The sequence below is a fragment of the Cricetulus griseus genome (genome assembly GCF_003668045.3).
Source record: "Cricetulus griseus strain 17A/GY chromosome 1 unlocalized genomic scaffold, alternate assembly CriGri-PICRH-1.0 chr1_1, whole genome shotgun sequence".
NCBI lineage: Eukaryota > Metazoa > Chordata > Mammalia > Rodentia > Cricetidae > Cricetulus > Cricetulus griseus.
In genome coordinates, this window is record NW_023276807.1 from 120,605,595 (window position 1) to 120,612,802 (window position 7,208).

The 7,208-nt window shown below is 40.8% G+C and overlaps 1 non-coding gene across 1 annotated transcript; it reads left to right on the plus strand.

The window, feature by feature from the left end:
- Positions 1-5,731: 5,731 nt before the first annotated feature.
- On the plus strand, positions 5,732-5,865 carry LOC113831074. The gene has a single exon (XR_003479520.1). It is a non-coding gene; the product is annotated as a small nucleolar RNA SNORA70 (small nucleolar RNA).
- The last annotated feature ends 1,343 nt before the right edge of the window (positions 5,866-7,208 follow it).

The following is a 7,208-nucleotide window of genomic DNA, read 5'->3' on the forward strand; positions in this document are numbered from 1 at the left end:
GTTCTTGTTATACAGATCTTTCACTTGTTTGGTTAGTGTTACTCCAATATATTTTATGTTGTTTGTGGCTATTGTAAAGGGTCATGTTTCTCTGATTTCTTTCTCAGGTCAACTATCTTCTGTATATAGTAGGACTACTGATTTTTTTTAGTTAATCTTGTATCCTACCACTTTGATGAAGGTGTTTATCAGCTGTAGGAGCCCCCTGGTAGAGTTTTTCCTGTCACGTATGTAAACTATCATATCATCTGCAAATAGTGAAAGTTTGACTTCTTTTCCAAATTGTATCCCCTTGATCTCCTCTTGTCTTATTGCTTTAGCTAAATCTTCAAGTACAATATTGAAGAAATATGGAAAAAGTGGACAGCCTTGTCTTGCTCCTGATTTTAGAGGAATTGCATTGAGTTTCTCTCCATTTAGTTTGATGTTGACTGTTGGTTTGCTGTATATTGCTTTTATTGTGTTTAGGTATGTTCCTATTATCCCTGATCTCTCCAAGACCTTTATCATAAAGGGGTGTTGGATTTTGTCAAAGGCTTTTCCAGCATCTAGTGAGATGACTATGTGGTTTTTCTTTTTCCATTTGTTTAAATGGTGGATTACATTGATGGATTTTTGTATGTTGAGGCATCCCTGCATCCCTGGGATGAAGCCTACTTGATCATGGTGGATGATTTCTATTGTGTTCTTGAATTCGATTTGCCAATATTTTATTGAGTATTTTTGCATCAGTGTTTATGAGGGATATTGGTCTGTACTTCTCTTTCTTAGTTGTGTCTTTGTGTGGCTTGGGTACCAAGGTAATTGTAGCCTCATAAAAAGAGTTTGGCAATAACCTTTCTGCTTCTATTGTGTGGAACACTTTGAGGAGAATTGGTATTGGCTGTTCTTTGAATTTCTGGTAGAATTCTGTACTGAAACCATCTATCCCTGGGCTTTTTTTGGTTGGGAGACTTTTGATGACTGCTTCTGTTTCATTAGGGGTCATAGCTCTATTTATATTTCTTATCTGTTCTTGATTTAATTTTGGTGATATCTTACAGGTTTTCAAACTATGACTTGATTATTCTCTGGATTTCCTCAGTGTCTGTTGTTATGTCCCACTTTTCATTTCTGATTTTGTTAATTTGCATGTTCTTGCTCTGCCTTTTGGTTAGTTTGGATAAAGGTTTGTTTATCATGTTTATTTTCTTGAAGAACCAACTCTTTGTTACGTTGATTCTTTGTATTGTTTTCCTAGTTTCAGCCCTCAATTTGATTATTTTCTGGCATCTACTCCTCTGGGGTGAGTTTGCTTCTTTTTGTTCTAGAGCTTTAAGTTGTGCTGTTAATTCTCTAGTGTGACTATTCTCCAGTTTCTTCATGTGGGCACTTAGTGCTATGAACTTTCCTTTTAGCACTGCTTTCAAAGTGTCCCGTAAGTTGTGTCTTCATTCTCGTTGAATTCTAGGAAGTCTTTAATTTCTCTTTTTATTTCTTCCTTGACCCAGGAATGGTGCAATTGAGCATTGTTCAATTTCCTTGAGTTTGTAGGATTTCTACAGTTTCTGTTGTTGTTGAATTCTAACTTTAAAGCATGGTGGTCTGATAAGATACAGGGGGTTATTCCAATTTTTTGGACCTATTGTGTTTTGCTATATTGCTGAGTATGTGGTCGATTTTAGAGACGGTTCCATGTGCACTGAGAAGAAGGTATATTCTTTTGTGTTTGGATGGAACATTCTATAGATATCCGTTAATCCCAATTGGGTCATAACTTCTATTAGTTCCTTTGTTTCTTTATTAAGTTTCTGTCTGGTGGTCCTATCTAGTGATAAGAGTGGGGTGTTGAAGTCTCCCACTGTTAGTGTGTGAGGTTTTATGTGTGATTTGAGTTTTAGTAATTTTTTTTATGAATTTGTAGATGCCTTTGTATTGGGGGCATAGGCGTTCAGAATTGAGACTTCATCTGGATGGATTTCTCCTGTGATGAATATGAAATTACCTTCATCTCTTTTGATTGATTTTAGTTTAAAGTCTATTTTTTTAGATATTAGGATTGCTACAACCTATTGTTTCTTGGGTTCATTTGATTGAAAAATCTTTTCCCAACCCTTAACTCTGTCTTTGAAGTTGAGATGTGTCTCTTATAGGCAGCAGCAGATTTGGTCTTCGTATCCATTCTGTTAGCCTGTGTCTTTTTATAGGTGAGTTAAGGCCATTAATATTGAGGGATATTAATGACCATTGATTGTTCATTCTTGTTTCGGATTTGTTACTAGTGGTGGTATTGTGAGTGGATTTCCACCCCTTTTTTCTTTTAGCTGTTGGTAAAGTGGGATCATCTATTGCCTATGTTTTTGTAGGTATAGTTAACTTCCTTGGGATGGAGTTTTCCTTCCAGAACTTTCTGTAGGGCTGGATTAGTGGATATGTATTGTTTAAATCTGGTTTTGTCATGGAATATCTTGTTTTCTCCGTCTATGGTGATTGCAAACTTTGCTGAGTATAATAGTTTGGGCTGGCATCCGTGGTCTCTTAGTGTTGGTAGAATATCTATCTAAGACCTTCTGGCTTTCAGAGTTTCCATGGAGAAGTCAAGTATAATTCTGATAGGTTTGTCTTTATATGTTACTTGGCCTTTTTCCTTTGCTGCTCTTAATATTCTTTCTTTATTCTGCATGTTTGGCGTTTTGATTATTATGTGTCGAGGGGAAGTTTTTTGTGGTCCACCCTATTTGTTGTTCTGTAAGCTTCTTGTACTCTCATTGGCATGTCTTTCTTGAGGTTGGGAAAGTTTTCTTCTATGATTTTGTTGAATATGTTTTCTGCACCTTTGAGGTGGGTTTCTTCACCTTCTTCTATACCTATTATTCTTAGGTTTGGTCTTTTCACGGTGTCCCATATTTCCTGGATATTTTGTGTTAGGGATTTGTTGGACTTAAGATTTTCTTTGGTCGATGAATCTATTTCTCCTAGTGTATCTTCAGCACCTGAGATTCTCTCTTCCATCTCTTGTATTCTGTTGGTTATTCTTGCATCTGTAGTTCCTGATCGTTTACCCAGCTTTTCTATTTCCAGCATTCTCTCAGACTGTGTTTTTTTTTTAATTGTCTCTATTTCAGCTTTCAAACCTTGCACTGTTTGAATTGTTTCTTGCAAATTTTCGTGTGTCTTTTCCTCCATTTCTTGAAATTTTCATTTGGTTTTTCTTCCATTTCTTTAAGGGATTTTCTCATTACCTCTTTGAGGTTTTCTATCATCTTCATAATGTTGTTTTTAGGGTCGTCCTCTTCTGCTTCATCTGTGTTGGGATGTTCAGGTCTTACTGGCATAGAGTCCGTAGACTATGGTGGCATCATATTGATCTTTCTGTTGTTAACTGTGGTCTTATACTGTCATCTTCCCATCCCTTCTTCCAGTGGGTGCAGAAGGAGTCTCCCCCTCTCCTGGTAGGTACGGGACCAAGGTTCTCTTCCGGTGGGTGCAAGCAGGTCCAATACTCTGATGGCTTGCCTCCTCCTGTGGGTGGAGGCAGGACTAGCACTTCAACACTGGCAGACCCTGGATGGGCTGGTCCACCAGGATGGGATTCCCCAGGTGCAGTCCCCAGGCCTCAGGACTAGCAACTTGACACTGGCAGACTCTGGATAGGTTGGTCTGCAGGGAAGGGTTCCTGCCTTTATATTTCTTACAAGTTTTAACTGAAATCAAAAGAACTTCTCTTTTTTTACTTTCACTTTTCTGTTTGTAGCTCTCCTTTCTATTTTCCAACTTTATTAGTTTTCTATTTATTTGTGTGTGTGTGTGTGTGTGTGTGTGTGTGTGTGTGTGTGTGTGTGTGTATGTATACACATTGTATGGTGTACTTGTGGAAGTCAGAGGACAGCTCAAAGGAGTTAGTTTTCTCCTTTGACCACGTGAGTACCGAGGATCAAATTTAGGTCATCAGACTTAATGGCAAGCATCTTTACCCACAAATGTCACACTGTCCAGTCATTTCTCCTTTTATTGTTGGCATCTTCTGCATGCTGCCTGGACATTTCCTTTAGGGGATCACAGAGTTCATTTGGTATATTTTCTGCTTCCCATACTGCAGGTGATATTTTTGTTGCACTTTCTCCCCCTATATAACAAAGGTCTCCTTTGCCTACAATTCTTGAATGTTTCCCTGGCTTTCCCAAAAGCCCTCACTGACAGCCACCCCAACTATGTAAGATTTCAGCTCTTTCATTCTTTGCCTGCAATCTGATCTCAAAGACGATGCCATGTGCTTTAATTTTTTTTTTATTATAGCAACCCCTCATTTGCAGATACCAAAATTCACTTTGGCTATTATTACTGTGTGAAAAATTGTCTCCAAGTGTGCTGGCTTAAACCACCATTTTATTTTACTGGCAATTTGGAGCTTCAAAAATTTGAAAAGGGCTCAGCTGAGCCTCTCTTTGTTGAGGTCACTCATGCAGCAGAGGCAAGATGTCAGCTGGGGCTGCAAATATCAGCTGAGTTGATGGGACTGGCTGTGGGAGATGGCTCACTCCTATAGTCAGGATTTGATGCTGGCTGTCAGCTATGAGCTCGGCTGGCCTGTCCATCACTATGCCAGTGTGCAGACTCTGTGGCTAGGCAGTCTCAGGACAGTTGGCCTTCTTCAGCAGTGCTGATACCTTTTAGAACTAAGGTCCCAAAATAATAGACTGAAACTTGGTGGCGTTATCTGGCCTGCATTTGAAACTTAAACATCTCTTAGCTGTGTGGTATTGGTTTTAGAATGGTCACCAAGTCATCCCAGCTTCATGGGTAGGGGACATAAATACCACTTCTCAGGAATGTATACAACCAAGGTTAAGGAGAGTAAGCAGAGCAGAATCTTATATATCCTGTGTTGAAATGATAGATACTGATTAGAAGATGGGGAACAATAGGCGGAAGTACAAAAAATGTAATTATTCTGTTGTTGTAGATGATTTTCTCTGCTTGTTTTATAATTTAAAAAAAAAGACAAGATGTAAGAAAATGCATGCCTTAGGGATTCTTTGTTTCTGATTTATCACCCAGGCTCCATTTTCTGTGTTATCTTTAGTGTAACTGTGAGAATCCTTTCAAGCTGGCTTTGGGGACTCAACTTTGGGGGTGCCATGAAGCACTGAGAATTCAACTGTTGGGATATGGAGGCAGCTCTGGCCCTAGTGGGGACGGATTGCACTTTGGACTGTGGGCTATGGCACAACACTTCAAGGACCATCTCCTTCAGGGTCAGGAAAAAGCCTAAAGGTGAAATCTACTTCCTTGCAGGATCAGAACCTCCAAAGCATCCCCACACTCTGCTGCCCTCCAGTCCTGTCTGCTCTAGGAAACAATTAACGGGAGAAATAGGTCAAACAATAAAACTGGACAGGGGACCAACCTGTCTGAACAGAATGTGCTTACATTCAGCCCCCGAGGCAACAAGGAGTCAAAGCCAGCTATGTGTGTCATTATATATGCCAACCCTCACCTACTTTGCTCTCCATACTGTGACATCCAGAGTGCTTTATTGACCTGTTTTTACTCACATAGCAGGCCTTGGGCAGCAACACAGAACAGAGGCCTATCATGGGCCACATTGTGGCCCTATGTTCACATATTGAAACCCTCATCCTAATGTGACTTATTTGAAGACAATGCATTTTCAGAGGTCATTCAGGTTAAGTGTGCTTATATGCCTGGGACCTTATCTAATAACCTTGGCATTGCTGTGAGATGAGGAAGACAGCAGACTCTGATACCAGCCAGGTCCCTTCCTTGTAGGGGCCCAGAGTGCAACAGCTGCAAACAGCAGCCTTCTCAGCAGTGTCTTCATCCTGTTACTTGTGCAGGTTGTCCCAAGTGACCTTGGAGACGGCCCTTTCCAGTGGATGTTCACATATCTGATCACATGCTGGTTCTAATCCAAGCTCTGGCAGGTATGTGGGATGCCTCTGGGAAGCCCCAGCGTACAGTGGCCTCATCACATCCACCCAGAACAAGTCACTGAAGAAGGAGCGTGTGACTGAGGCTCTGACGGGACCTGTATCAAGTTTCTCATCTCAAAGTGGAGTTTCACCAAGGATGTATATGAAGCACTGGGGAGGCAGGAGAACAGTTAAAAACAAAAGAGACAGCCAAAACATCTGTCTGGCAGACCCCCTTGGTGCACACATGGAGGAAAGGCCATGTGAGGACACTGTCCATTGGCATGTCCTCAGCATGCCTTTGGACATAGTATATCCTTTGCCTTCTAGCACAAGCCATTATATGTCATTTAATTCTTTCTTGCCCATGGCAGGCAGACTGGTGATCCTCTCTGATAAAGGTAACTACCTTGTAAACCTCCAGACCTGTGAGTGTGTTGACGGTATTCAGTTTGTACAGGACTGCCTTCCATGAGTACCGAGAAGAAAGTTTCTGAAAAGACACCTTTGTATTCTTGCCCATTGAAGGAAGCATTGAAAAGACTCATAATTGAAAATTAAGATTTGTTTCTTGGGTGAAAACAGCATGCTTCTCTCTGTCTCTGCACAGAAGAGATAAGCAGGAGTGGTCCAGCGTTGCCATGGGTGGATTCAAAGTGGACAGGAGAGGAATTCCTGGATGTCTGCAGTGAGGCACACACAGGAGCTGAGGGAATGACGATACTATGTGTTCTTTGGTCTCCAAGGGTCTGCCACAGGGATTGATTCTCACCAACATGGAGAGCCAAAGAGATTACTTAGAATACGTAAAAGCATTTCTTTGGCACTGGCAAGCAAATCAGAAAGCTGATTTATTGACTCAACTGGTAGTTAGTAGGTTTGTGTTTTAATTAATTTTTATGTGGATACTTAAAATAGAGTCCTTTATGAATTTGTGTGTGCCATCCTAGGGGGTGGCCATGCTGATGGTATCTGTATTCCAGGTTAATACAGATGTGCCACCAAAGGACTATAATGGTTAGATTTAAAAGGAAGAGAGAAAAATGACCCAGAAAGGATGAATCTGATTTAACAATACCCCCAAACAAAAGAGATGACATCCAAAAGAAAAAGGCATCAGGGAAGCTGGAAGTCTTGAGAAACACACTGAGTGGTTTAGGCCATCGTATCTGTGCTTGCTGACTTTCTGTTCCACGTGTACACAATGGCAACAGAGAGCTACAATTGGACAGCCTGAACACACTCTTGCTGGCCTGAAGCTGATTCTAGACACTGTATATCGGACAGCAAAGTAAC